This window comes from Alnus glutinosa, chromosome 8, assembly GCF_958979055.1.
Source record: "Alnus glutinosa chromosome 8, dhAlnGlut1.1, whole genome shotgun sequence".
Taxonomy (NCBI): Eukaryota; Viridiplantae; Streptophyta; class Magnoliopsida; order Fagales; family Betulaceae; genus Alnus; species Alnus glutinosa.
The window spans coordinates 3,636,017-3,651,520 of NC_084893.1; the positions used below are offsets into that span (position 1 = coordinate 3,636,017).

General features: G+C 40.6%; 2 pseudogenes; both read right to left on the bottom strand.

Annotated features, from left to right (window-relative positions):
* Positions 1 to 604: 604 nt before the first annotated feature.
* LOC133875140 (ABC transporter A family member 2-like) lies at positions 605 to 10,223 on the bottom strand (annotated as a pseudogene).
* LOC133876599 (small nucleolar RNA Z247) lies at positions 4,980 to 5,110 on the bottom strand (annotated as a pseudogene).
* Positions 10,224 to 15,504: the final 5,281 nt, after the last annotated feature.

The following is a 15,504-nucleotide window of genomic DNA, read 5'->3' on the forward strand; positions in this document are numbered from 1 at the left end:
CCGCCTCAGTGAGTCTCACATCTGCCAATGAATTCTAAGAAACCTGCATTTGAGAAGAATTGTTTATCTTAAAGAAGAATGAAAACTATCAACAATAAATTATCATCACAAGTAAATGCTTGATGATCGATGCTTGATGACAATCAAGAAACTGGGAAGAAAAAATAAACATTGATGATAGAGATACAAAAAAGAACATAAATCTGGGTGAGAATAAATGCTCCTCAAGACAGCTAATGTATAACTACCAGAGTGATGGATAGCAGGATCCACCACTATAGATTCTCCTCGACAACCCCATAGGCCAACAATCAATCGTATTGATTGATACTCATAATCTAGGAATGTAGTCTACCCAGCTTTGCCTTTCGCCCACTGATGTATATAAACTAAGAATGAAAGAGAAAATGGTGGAAAAACAGAAGCATATGCATTGAACATATAAGATATCTGATTAGGTCAATTTCATAAAACAATCCTCCTTACGAACTATCCATCACTAGGACCTTCCACCAACTTATAGCAACTACATGATCAGGTGGATATGGAGAAAAAAAAAACACAAAAATTAAAGCTTGCTTTGATTCCCACAACTTGGCCAAAACTAAAGTTGGAAAGAGGTCCTTACGCTAAGGGCATGGTAAGGTGGAGTCTTCTTGCATTTACAGCAACCACACTGCCTAGTCCCAGGATATGTCTTTGCAAGACCACGTATTTGAACAGGAACATTTGGATCAACCACGACTTCCTGTGTTTCATGTTTTACTATGTTTTCCTCTTCAAGGACATCTCATGGAGTAATATGCTAGCTCCTGCTGTGGGACAGAGCCCATGCAACTACAAATGCCACCCTCTACGACGAGAGAGGGGGGAAAAGAATCAGTCATAATTCCAGGCAATGGGGAGAACTCATGAGCAGAGACTGAAGATCAAGCTGAATTACCTTTCACTTTGCTTCCACCTTTCCCCATCCAATACCAAGGGTTTAGGAAGTAAAACACTGATTTTCTCACACCAGATGCATTTGGGATTATATTGTCGAAGTAGATAGCCAATAGAAACTATAGAATTCTTAGATATACTGAATTGCTTGTTGTGCTTCCTTACCTTCAACGTAGGTAGGGCTATGTATATATATAATCAAAGTTGTTACAATCAGTTACAAAGGGATAACATTTACAAACTGAAGTTTAAACATTTGTATTTGAATCTAGATAACATTGTATTTGAATCTATTCAGTTAGCTAGCTTTAGCTTTATCTGATGGTTGTGGATTATTTGAACTCATATGATGAATATCCTTAACACACCCCCTCAAGCTCAACGGCGGGGACGTGACGTTGAGCTTGCTTGTAAGAAATGCAAATCGAGCAGTTGAGAGCGGTTTGGTGAAGATATCGGCTAGTTGGTCATGACTGGAAATAAACCGAATATCCAAAGTTTTCTTTGCAACCATGTCCCGAACAAAATGAAAATCAATTTCAACATGCTTTGTGCAAGCATGAAAAACTGGATTGGAGGAAAGATATGTTGCGCCAATATTATCACACCATAGTACCGGGGAACGTTGGAGAGGAATACCAAGTTCACACAGCAGAGAGCGGAGCCAAATAATCTCAGCAGCAGCATTAGCAAGAGCCTTGTATTCCGCTTCAGTACTAGAGCGAGCCACTGTGGCTTGTTTACGACAACTCCAAGAAATCATGTTGGAGCCCAGAAAAATACAATAACCTCCTGTTGAACGTCGATCATCACGGCTGCCTGCCCAATCCGCATCAGAAAATGCTTGGATTTGGGTAGAGGTAGATCGAGAAAACTGAAGACCATGAGTAATGGTCTGTTTAAGATAACGCAGGAGGCGCTTAACCGACTGCCAATGAGTAATAGAAGGATTGTGCATAAACTGTGACAATTTGTTGACAGTGAAAGCAATATCCGGACGAGTAACACATAGATATTGCAAAGCACCCACCGTGCTTCTGTACAACGTAGGATCCTCAAAGGTCACACCATCAAAAGCTGAAAGGCTAGTTGTAGAAGACATGGGAGATGAAACCGGTTTAGCATCCACCATTTTCGTCCTTTTCAGAATGTCAAGAATAAAACGTTGTTGAGATAACAAGACACCGCCAGAGAGACCAACAACTTCAATTCCCAAAAAAAAATTAAGAGTACCAAGATCTTTGATTCCAAAATCATGAGTTAAGCTAGTAATCAGATCATCAATTGCAGAAGGTTTGGAGCTTGTGATTATAATATCGTCCACATATATCAAGATGAAGATAGTGAGACCAGAAGACTTAAAAATAAACAGTGAAGTATCAGATTTTGAAGAAGCATGAAAACCAAGTTCAATAAGTCTGGAACTTAACCTGGAGAACCAAGCTCGAGGAGCCTGTTTTAGCCCATAAAGAGCTTTATCCAATTTGCAGAGGTGCTGAGGAAATTGGGGATGAGAGAAACCAGGGGGTTGTTGCATGAAGACATTTTCAGATATAGTGCCGTGCAAGAATGCATTATTCACATCAATTTGTCTAATTGGCCAGCCAGCAGAGATTGCAAGAGCTAAGACCGTGCGTACCGTGGTTGGTTTGATGACCGGACTGTAAGTTTCTCCATAATCCACACCGGGTTGTTGGTGAAACCCTTTGGCCACGAGTCGAGCTTTGTAGCGTTCAATGGTGCCATTTGCTTTCCTTTTGATCCGAAATACCCACTTGCAGCCAATAATATTCTGAGTTGCTGAAGGAGGTACAAGATGCCAGGTCTGATTTTTTAATAATGCATCAAACTCGGCATTCATGGCTTCTCGCCATTTTGGATGTTTGATGGCTGTTGAATGACACGTGGGTTCAACTTCATCTAAGGCAGTAACGGTAAGCAGGGCATGCGGAAGAGGATGATTTGAAGTACCATCAAAGAATTTCTTTGGTTTAGTGATGTTATTTTTTGAACGAGTAAGCATGGGATGTTGGTTAGAGGAGGGAATAGCGACGGAAGTTGAGTGAGGTGATGAGATAGGAAGAGAAGCATCGGCTTCGGGTAAAATATCAGGGGCGTTAGTTGGTGCAGATGGAGAGAGCAGGTGAGATGGAGATCGGTTGGATGAAGATGAGGATAAGGTAGAGGAATTTTGAATTGGTGGAGGAGATTGAGTGGGAGATGTGTTTGTTGGAGGTGTAGACACGTGAATAAGTGGGAGAGAGTTGTTTGGTGGAGGGGAAGACACGAAATTTGATGAGTGGTGAGATGTTGTAGTTTGAAGAGGAGAGTGTATGACCGGTACAGTGAATGTGTGGGTAGGAGTGACATGTGGATTTTGAATTTTAGGAGGTTAAGGAAATTGAACAAAGGGAAATTGATCCTCTTGAAAAATAACATCTCGTGAAAAATAGATTCGTCCAGTGGGAACATGCAAACACTTGTAACCTTTATGACGAAGGCTATAGCCTAAGAAGACACACTGACAAGAGCGAGGCTGTAATTTGTTGGAATTATATGGTCTTAAATTTGGCCAACATGCACTGCCAAAAACACGTAAGAATGAATAGTCAGGGGATTTTTTGAACAAAACTTCAAATGGTGATTTATTTTGGAGGGAAGATGTGGGCATGCGATTGATTAGATAACAGGCAGTGACAAAAGCATCATCCCAATAAGAAATAGGAACACTGGCATGAGATAAGAGTGCAAGACCAGTTTCAACAATATGACGGTGTTTACGTTCAACTGCACCATTTTGTTGGTGAGTATAAGGACACGAAATGCGATGAGAAATACCACGTTTGTGAAGAATTGTTTGAAGAGTGCGATATTCGCCACCCCAATCAGATTGCACAGATTTAATTTTGAGAGAGAAGAAATTTTCAACATAAGATTGAAATTGAATAAAAATAGTGGAGACATCACTTTTACAGGTAATTGGAAAAACCCAAGAATACCTACTAAAATCATTCAAAAAGGAAACATAAAACTTAAATCCAGTAGTAGAAATAAGTGGAGAAGAACCCCAAACATCAGTGTACAGGAGCTGGAGGGGAGCAGTACTACGGGTATGTTGATGAGAAAATGGGAGTTGATGACTTTTGGAGCGAAGACATGCTGTACATGATTTTGAGCTTTTATTGGAAATCACTGGAAGCTGAAAGGAAGATAGAAGACGCCGAACCACCTGAAAAGCAGGGTGACCCAATCTGGAGTGCCAACTGGACAAGGATGTTCGTTCACCCACCATAGCCATCTTAGCTGGGATGTGCGGTTTATTGAGGACGGAAGATGGCGGAATGGAGTACAATCCATGATTACTCAACCCGTGGAATAGAATTTTCCTCGTAGCTCGATCCTTCACAAAGAAATTAAAAGGATGAAATTCAAAGTAGGTGTTTGTAGATTTTGTAAACTGATGGACAGACAGTAAGTTTTTTTTGATATGTGGAACATGTAAGACATCAAATAAATTAAAAGAAAAATTGGGTGAATGGATTTTTGCATGGCCGATGTGTTTGATGGAGAGCCCATTACCATTACCGACTCGAAGTTGATCTGACCCAGTGTATTCTTCAGCCTTCAAATTGAGATTAGCGAGATCAGATGTGATGTGATGCGAAGCTCCGGAATCAGGGTACCAGTTGAGATCAGTTGGTGTGTGAGGAGTAGCCATGAGAGCTTGCAGATTGGAAGAGGACTCCCTGTTAAAGGAATTGTCAAACCGATGGTAGCAATCCAGTGCAACATGGCCAGGCTTGTTGCAAACTTGACAAACATGACGAGGCTAAGAAGAGGAACCAGAATTTCGGGGGAATTGAGATGAACCACGTCCCCTTCCTCTGTAGTTGAAGGAATGCTAGCCACGGTGGGAAGATTGACGCCCCCTGCCTCGATAGCCATGATATGAGGGAGTTTTTCCCTTAGCAGCAAATTGAGCACCTGCATGTGATAAATCAATGGATGCAATATTGTGAGCAAGCCTTTGTTCATGGGCTAAGAGATGCCCATAAAGATCTTCAAGAGATAGAGGTTCCACACGGGTGGTAACCGAAGTCACAAATGAGTCATAATCAGACCCAAGGCCTGCAAGGAGAAAAGAGATTAATTCGAAATCATTGAGAGGCTGATCCACAGCAGCCAGAGCATCCGCAAGCGATTGAAAACGCTGGAAATAATCAGCAACGGATAGATTTCCCTTCCGTAAAGTAGCTAGCTGATAATGAACTTGCATGACTCGTGCTTTACACTGAGAGCTAAACATGCGTTCAAGGGATTGCCAAGTTTCTTGGGATGTTGTGCATTGGACAACATGAGACAGAACAGATTCTGAGAGAGATGAGGTGAGTGCACCAAGGATCAATTGATCCTGCATCTGCCAAATCTTGCAGGCAGGATTGAGGATAACCGTGGCTCCATCTTCTGTTTCAGTGGTGATGTTTTGAGGTGGGCATGAGAAGCTGCCATCAACAAAACCAAAAAGAGAATGACCCTTTAAGATAGGAACAATCGTGGCTTTCCATAGACGGAAGTTGTCTCTGGTGAGTTTGGTGTTGACAGAGGTGTGAATGGAAACAGCACCTGCGGTAGCAGTGGAAAGAGTTGGAGTCACTGTAGAGTCAACAGTGGAGGAAGAAGAAGCCATTGAGAGGAGCGGGATAAAAAAATGACGTTAGTCAATATAGCTCTGATACCATATAGAATTCTTAGATATACTGAATTGCTTGTTGTGCTTCCTTACCTTCAACGTAGGTAGGGCTATGTATATATATAATCAAAGTTGTTACAATCAGTTACAAAGGGATAACATTTACAAACTGAAGTTTAAACATTTGTATTTGAATCTAGATAACATTGTATTTGAATCTATTCAGTTAGCTAGCTTTAGCTTTATCTGATGGTTGTGGATTATTTGAACTCATATGATGAATATCCTTAACAGAAACCACAGGCAAAACTTAGCAACGAGCCATTTGTAAATGTCATCCTGTCAAGAATGCAAGAAACACAAAATAACTAAAATGGAAGTGATTCAGCTTAGATTAAAGTAAACAGAGAAAAAAGAATGAGGAATACGAAAGGGAGAAATAGAGGAAGGAAGGTGTCACATGCAATTTTTCACTAAAATGCATATAGTGATCTATGTATTGTCAATATTGGGTTCTGAGCTCGAAGTCTTCACATACAATTGTTATCACACACTCCGTATCATTTGGTGTGCGCTTGGCCCGCCTACTGCAGCTCACCCCAACATCTTGAGGAGTTGAAGTTGCATCAGAAAGAAGATTTAGAGCTAGAGTGTTAAAGACCTCTGTAACAAGGGATGAATAATGATAAATTGGGTAGTGTGAAATGTGAATGGTGTTATAGTAGGGTATTTGAGGTATCTCGGGCCTAGCTCCTAACGTTAAGATTATTCGAGAAACTTTAAAAAACTCCCAAACAAAGATAAGAGTTGATAATAATTTTCTTTTTGTTTTATTTCATTCTTCAATACCCCTATTTATAGGGTTACAAAGTTGGAATTACGAAAACGATAATTAAATAAACATTATAAACCCTAAATAATAAATATTAATTCTAAAGGGAGACGAATCCCTTATTTTCTTATTGGAGATTTTGCTTTTGAGCAAGACTCCTTATTTTCCTAATAATAATAATAATCTATTATTCTTTTCGAAAGACAATACGACTCTTACCTAATCTAATTAATCTATTAAAGAGGGGCATAAATATAATTTCAAGAATGCTCTTGTCACATATCTTAGGTACGTAACACTACGCTCTTCAAATGGCCCTTGTCCTCAAGGTCCTAGAAGTATGCTGCCAAGAGATGCTGACGTGGAGGGTAGCACTGGGAAAAAAAAATTGTATAAAGATTTCCCATATTCAGCCAGTGCCGCATGAGTCATTATTTTCCCCCAAACGGATTGGGCATAATATTTCCTTCTACGACAAGCCCTGATTTCATGCTGACTCCCGAGCCACAGGCGTTCCTCCCTCCTCCAGCTAAAATCTCGGATATTGTCATCACTCTCTTCAATTTTTTTCCAGCAGCAAATTCCGGTTCCACTTCTCTTGCAACAGAAAATCCAGAAATCGCGGAAGACCCCATCTTCGTTCCTCCCCCGCCAGTCAGGTCGGAACGTGCGCCTCTGTCCACCTCTCGCAAAGGAAACTCCACGTTTCGAACGGAAAGGTCTGGGCTACCGCTAGTCAAGCCGAAATCGCCGTTTGTCGCGCCATCATTGTTTGGGTAACGTTTGGGTGGCCATCGATGTCTGGAAAATTCGCCCTGAGAAGAATCTTGCTCCATTGGAACAGTCAGATCGCTCCCGAGACCTGTTCCTTGCCACCAGCCGGGGGCCGAAACGCTTAGCCACATCCCAGGGTGCGTCTGTGTCCCACGTTCACTGCCCCATTTTCTTGCTAACCGCCGAGTCGTCGGATTCGTGAAACCCCGGATGTTGTTCTGCAGCACCTGCCTCTTCTTCTTCGGTCCTCCTTTGCCCAAGGCCTTGTCTCCCTTCCCACGACCCGACCCCTTCACGCCCAACTCAGACACTGCAAGGAACTCTTTTATGCCCACGAATTTTCTTGTTTTGTACCTTGCCCTTTTCTTTCTTCTAAACCAGTCACAAGCTCTTCTTTTCTTTCCTCTGGCACCAGAAAATATAGCAACATCCAGAGATGGGGGCCTACGGCATAGCCTAAAGAAACGGCTATGTGGATTTGCATTGTGAGTGGTGGGTTTTGTTTTATTTTTGGGTGGTGACGGTTTGATTCGTGGTGGTGAGGCTTTATGTGGATTGATGGCGCTGTGGGTATTGGGCGAAGGTGCGGCTAATAGATGTGGTTTGTGGCTATGTTGAGTTTTTGCGACGATGGGTGTGGTTATTTGGGTTTGCTTTTGAGTGGGTGTGGGTTTTGGGTCTTTGCATGGTGGTGGGGCTGCGGTTTTGGGTAGTGGTTGTACTGATGGGTTGATTTGTGGTGGTGAGATGTTGTGAATGTTTGGGTTTGCTATAGTGGGAGTGGCTAGGCTTGGAAGTTTATGGGGTTGGTACTGTGGGTGATTTTCTAAGGGTGATGGTGATGGTGAGGTTTCTTTTGTGGGTTGCTCTTCTGCACGGGTGACTTCTAGCTAGGCAGGATGGGTCTTCTGCACGAAATGGCTAGAGCTTGATGGCAAGGGCAGCCATCATCTTCTCCATTCTTTTGGTAAATCTTTCCTCCATAAGTTGCCAATCGGCGTTGAGAGAACTCAACTTGTTCGCTAGACGCTCTAATCTTTGGTTCGCCATGTCGTAACCTGGCTCTGATACCAAGATGTTATGGACCTCCGTAACAAGGGATGAATAATGATAAATTGGGTAGTATGAATGGTGTGATAGTAGAGTATTCGAGATACCCTGGGCCTCCTAATATTAGGATTATTCAATAAACCATAAAAAAACTCTCAAACAACTACAAGAGTTGATAATAATTTTCTTCTTGTTTTATTTCATTCTTCAATATCCCTATTTATAGGGTTACAAAGCTGGATTACAGAAACGATAATTAAATAAATATTACAAACCCTAAATAATAAATATTAATTCTAAAGTGTGACAAATTCCTTATTTTCCTATTGGAGATATTGCTTTATGAGCAAGACTCCTTATTTTTCTAATAATAATAATAATCTATTATTCTTTCCAAGAGACAGTATGACTCTTACCTAACCTAATTAGTAATTATTCTCTTAAAGGGGGGCATAAATATAATTTCTAGAATGCCCTTGTCACATCCCCTGGGTACATAACATTGAACAAGAAGATTAAGTGGGAACAACAACCAGAGAAGTTGTGATGGTAGGGAAATCCAAATATGAATAAAAATAAAAACATATTTATACAAATGAACCGATAACTCCAATCATAGAGATTTAACAAGGGAATCTTGCCTACGTCATAAAGACAACAATAAATATGGGGAAACCCACTGTTGTGGATGAAGATGACTTGCTAATGAAGGATGACAACATGAAGGCAAAGCCAATCTAGCATCAAAAGTTAGAAAGACAGATAAGGGTGACTACTTAAAATGGGCTGACTTAATTAAGAACCCAAATCACCATGAATAAACATAAAGTAAAACAATGACCTATAAGTCTTGCAGGAAATACTCTTACCATATTGAGTTGGAAAATAAAGAACACAAAGAACACAACCACAAAACTGCTGTGCAAGAAAAAATCAAACTGAAACATCATGCCGAAGAGAACTTAGAAAAGTGAGGAGAGAAGTGTAAGAAATCCCTCCCATGCGAGCCATGAGAGCCAGTAGGCAGAATCATAAAGACCCATCATATTCATTAGTTGTGGGGATAAAAACTAAAAATGAAAAATGGAACAATTTTGGGAAGGGACGGCAACGTTAATCCTATTTTTAACTTCAGATTGTGGAAGGTCAATACCTGGCGAAGTTTAAGCTCTTTCTCTGTGATCAAAGAATTGATCTAAAACACAAAAGCAAACATGGCAGTTGCAAGGAAATGGTTGGTACTACTGCAGAGAAAGTTGCCACTGCAAGGTGTGCGAATTCCTTGATCCCCATAACCCAGCTAAAGTTTGGGTCTGAACATGCACGGAATCATCAAATTATTGGTGCATTTAGTCAAATGCAGAAACGAAGATCACATATAAAATCATGTGACTAGAAAATTCCAAACAAGACGACATAACACAAGAACTAGAATTTAATACCTCCAACCAGATATCTCGCAATCTCACGTTGTGGCAATTTGAAGTGGTATCTTCATAATTCCCTCGCATTGAAACTGGAGTTGAATTAGTCTGTATGCCGTAGGGCGGATAAGCCACTTCATGGGGGTACTAAACATAGTAAACTAAGTGTTACTGTCCACCTGTACAACTTGAAGTGCGTTGGTGGGATTAGTAACACTATCTTATCGGCTTTGCTAGAGTTCATTATTCAGTTGTTGCCTGCTTGTGATGAGACTCTGCCAGTTAATACATATGAGGCAAAAAGTTTCTCAGGGACATGGGGCTTGGGTATGAGAAGATTCCAACGTGCCGTAATGACTATGTTATTCTGGAAGGGCAATAAGAAGTTAGATTCATGTATTGTCTGTGGAGAATCTAAGTGGAATGAAGAAATTCATTTAGATGAGGATGGTAAACCCATATCATCGAGCAAGAAACGTCTAGTGAAGGTGTTGCGGTGATTTCCACTCATCACACGACTATAGAGGCTGCTTATGTCGGAGCATACTGCGCCCTATATAAGGTGGCATGCAGAAGGTCGTACTAAGGACGGCGTATTGAGGCATCCGGTCGACTGTGAAGCATGGAGGTCATTCGACCTCTTACATCCTGAATTTTCGACGAATAGCAGGAACGTGCGGCTTGGTCTAACATCGGATGGATTTAATACTTTTGGGAACATGAGCATTTTCCACAGCACTTGGCCAGTAATGCTTGTTTCGTACAACTTGCCTATGTGGATGTGCATGAAACAGACGTCGTTCATACTATCATTGGTTATCCTAGGCCCGAGTTCACCTGATATGAATTTAGATGTCTACCTTCAGCCTTTGATTAATGAGTTACAAGAACTGTAGAATGTAGGGCACGCACTTTTGATACTTCAAAGAAGAATTATTTTGTTATGTGAGCTCAGTTGATGTGGACAATAAATGACTTCCCAGCATAAGCAGATTTGTCTGGATGGCCTAACAGGGGTGCGAATGCATGTCCTTATTGTATGTAGTCAACAAGGTCTATATGGTTGAAACACGACAAGAAATTTTGCTATATGAGCCACAAGAGATACTTGCTCATGGAGTATCTGTGGCGGCTAAACAAAAGGACATTTGATGGGACTGAAGAACTAGAATGTGCTCCTAATGTGCCATGTGGAAATGAAATCCTTCGACAGTTGGACAAATTGTCATTTGGGGATGAGAGTGCGGGTAAAAAAAAAAAAAGAAGTGGAAGAAAGGTGAAGCAGCTACTGATGATAATATAGTGTGAAAGAAAAAAAGTAATTTTTTCAGGTTACCATACTGGAAAGACAATTTGCTACGTCACAATCTTGATGTCATGCATATAGAAAAAAATGTCATGGACAACATACTTGGCACAATTCTAAATATCAAAGGGAAAACAAAGGACAACCTCCTAGCCCGGCAAGACTTGAAAGAAATGGGTTTGAGACCTAACCTACATCCGTTCACGGCCGTTGATGGTAAAACATATATGCCGCAGCTTGCCACACGATGTCCAAGGACGATAAAACACACTTTTTGAGGGTTCTTCGAAATGTGAGGGTGCCGGACGGATATTGATGTGGTCTTTTGTTTACCAAAATATTTTAATAATAAAAATTATCACTCGCAATAGTATGAATCCTTGTAGAATAGGATTATATTGAGGGTGCCGAACCTCAAGGACCGCGTAGGAATTGCTATCAAGTTTTTCAAGATTAAATATAACTTAATTAAAAAGATGTTTGATTTGGTTTTTGTTTTCTAAAAATAAATACATAAAACTAAAAGACATAAAAATTAATAGAGAAGGGATGAGAGAAACAATAGGGGATTGATTTCACCACTCACCGCATAACAATTGTCAATTATAAATTAAAAAGGTAAATTCATACTATGCATGATATAGGACTCGTTTCACTCGAGTAGTCAAGAAATTACCTCTAAAAAATAAGTATAATCCATATTCGGTTGGCACGGACTGTCCACCTAACCACTAAGATGAGGTACGACCTGTCTTCCCTAAGTATGGATTAGCTACGTCTTTAATAGGATACACACAATCAATGGAATAGTATAACCCATCTTCGGTTGTTACGAATTGTCTACCTAAATTACACTAAATTAGGGTGTAGTACAATCCGTCTTTCCTAGGCATGGTCTATTTAACCCTCTTGATCATATGTCAATTAAAATCATTGTATACCAATCATTTACATAATCACAGAAAATATGAAGGATTGGGTTCAATCAATATAAAAGACTTTCTAAGACAAGATAAGAACTTCATAATGATTGAATATAAACATTAAAATCAATTCTCACAGTTATACAACCATCATGCATATAGAAAATACCAAATTAAAATACAATTAAACCATTGTTACTTGGAAAGGGCTACATCAACATCCTTGTAAGAATTTAGCCTCTCTTTGTGGTGCTGGAATGGCCTCCTGCCATGTTTTTCTCCTCTTCAACTTGTCAAGCCTCCAAGAAAAATTTATTGTCTAAAACTAAGCACAAGCACAAACACACCTTCTCTTGAAGCTTAGGGGTCTATTTATAGAGACGATATCAGGTTTGAAGAGCCACGACAGTCACGTACTGATGCAACAGCTTCTCCCTAGTGCATTGCGCGGGTCACTGGCAGATAAAGTGGTTAAATCTCTTGTTGAGATGTCCGTTTAGATGCATATGCTCAACTAATTTAACAGAATATGATATGGACCAACTGGAGGGTGACGTCTGTGTCACTTTGTGCAAGCTGGAATAGGTATCCCCCCCCCCCAAGAGCTTTTTTACCAACATAGTCCACTTGGTCATGCATCTTGTTCATAAATGTATGCTCGGCGGACCCGTACAATGTTGGTGGATATATATATATATATATATATATATATATATATATATATATATATATATAATTGTAAATTTATTAATTATTTCAAAATTTAAGGACAATATCTAACTAAATTGATTGCATGTGTGTACATTGTAGGAGCCTTGAGGGTTCAAGTCTAATGTGGGCAATAAAGCGGCTCCTAAGGGGTGCATTGTGGAGGGGTACATAACAACCGAGTTGGTGACATTTTGTTCGAGGTATCTAAATAACACACCAACCTTCCACAACAAACCCCAAAGGAATCCTGATAGTTTAAATGGGGCGAATACACGAGTCACCCTGAACCGTTTGACATTGACATAGATTCACCGTTATATTATGTTCAACTCTGACGAGTTCCTTCAATTGCGGACGTAAGTTGTGTTTATAAAATATGCGTATTCAATTACGTTGCTGAATAATAAATAATTAAAATAATTTTTAGATGTAGGATGCACATGGATACGCTCAGGCGAGCATGCAATAGGGGTCGTCTTACGGACGATCGGTTGGAAGCCTAGCATCATGAGCAATTCTGCGAATGGTACCGTGCATATGTAAGAATAATGTAGCGTTTAGCTATATATATGTGTAACTAACCAAATTAAGTAACTTTGCATTTTCCATTAATTGTAATACATGCATAAGTTAATCGATTGGACGATCAACGCCTGAAGGAAATGAATCACAAATTGGTTATGCATTGTAGAGGGTCGAAGGAGACAGCAGTCAAGTATAATAGGCATGTGGTCAATAGCAAACTATTTCGCACTCTTGCACATAATGTGGGAATGAAGACTCAGAATAACGGTGTATGAGTACCGACCATTGATGGCGAAACATACTATGGGAAGTTAACAGATATAGTTGAGGTTGAGTACTAGGATAGGACTAAGTACGTTCTATTCAAGTGTGATTGGGTGGACACCACGAGGGATAGGGGATACAAGATAGACGACTATGGCATAGTACTTGTCAACTTCAATCATCATGTCTACAAGGGAGAGCTAATTGCTGATGAGCCTTATGTGCTAACTTCTCAAGTTGACCAAGTATTTTACGTGTAAGATGAAAGGAATCCAGATTGGGCTTGTGCCGTAAGAATTAAGCCGAGGAACATGTAAGACTTTGGTCAGGGTCAATGGCCTAATGATGCAGGTACCACCTATCACGAGTGCGAGCCGCTCGTGTTAACCAATGGTAACCTCCATGATTTGCAGGATGAGTTTGACCGTGACAGACCTGATTTAGATCCGATTAAAGCGCATGTCAATGAATAAATCGTATTTGCTAGTACTATTCACATAAATTCTATTACATCATTTGTAAATTATAGTAATTAATAAGTGCATTGATAAAATGGTATAATTCTCATTGTCAAATTTGCATGTTCCTTATGAATATATATTTGGGTAATTATACGTATTAATTAAAATATTTGGGCGTCTAATATATTTCGCAGGTTTCAATGGAACAGAGGAGTACACATTGAGTGACTCGGGGCCCACGCATGCCCGTGCTGTCTACGTCGTAGGGGTCACAGTATAGCGCGCCAGATGTCGCAGATGGCGATTATAGACCAGTACTCCCAAGTGTGGCGGGGTACCAGGTAGAGCACGGGCATGGCGACCTCACTTATTATTCTTGGATGTTTTCTATGCCAGCTTCTATGCCGCTGACGCTGTCCTAGTTGGGGTTTACTTCTCAGGGTCACGTGGATCGAAATTGCCCCTATACTGGACTCGTTCCATACCAGTATGGACCCATTCCATACGGACCATACCCCTAGTTTGGACTCGTACCATGTAGCTCCGATAGTGAGACACAGAACCTCGCAAGGATCCAGCTGTCGCCTTTTGGGAGGGAGCCAGATGCCTACTTCCGACGACAACCATATGTCACCTCTGAACGACACCCAGATGTCTCCTCCTGATGACAGCCAGATGCTGCCTCCAGACGATAGTCAGAGGCCACCCCTGGACAACAGCCAGATGCCGCCCCCGGATGGGAGCCAGCGGGCGCATCCGGAGGAAGGGGTTCACGATGCGCCTTCTGATGACCTTGTGACCCAACCCTTGCGGACGGAGTAGATGCGGTTGATGGGTAAGTACATATTTTTACAACAAAAATTCTCTCTCTCTCTCTCTCTCTCTCTCTCTCTCTCTCTCTCTCTCTCTCTCTCTCTCTCTCTCTCTCTCTCTCTCTCTCTATATATATATATATATATATATATATATATATATATATTATTTATGCTTTGTAGTTAATATGAAGTTTGAAATAATATACATTTTTTTTTTTTAATGACTTAAGTATTTCATTTTCTATGGTTAGGTTATAATCTGGATAGGAGCGTGTACTTCCAGGTGATTTTGGACCCGAGAAAAAATTGGGTGCTCCTGATGGGGAAAAAGATTGTACTGGAGTACAATACTGCGACATAACCCGTAGGACGCAGAGCAAACCGAGTTAGGCGGCATACAGGCAAGTTAGTAAGGAGTGGAAACTATGTACATATGCGGGACGAATGGTTGAAGGTAGATAAGCAGATAAAGCTTAACATGTGAGCGGCATTGATGGTATGTTTAAAATAGATGTTTAAATTCATGTCCAGGTGGATGTAATTTCTTTTTTCCAATTTTTGGTGAATTTCTCAACTTCATTGTTAAATTGTGTAGGTGCAGTTCTATCTCCCGGAAACTGTAGATCTGGAAAAGGCACAACATGAGGCGTTCCAATATATGGGATATAAGCACCGGCAATAGAAGCATACATTTAAAGACACGCTTGAAATTCAACCAGGTGATACGCCATTAAGCATCCATGCAAGAGTGGATGCAAGTATCTTGCACAATAATACAATATGACAC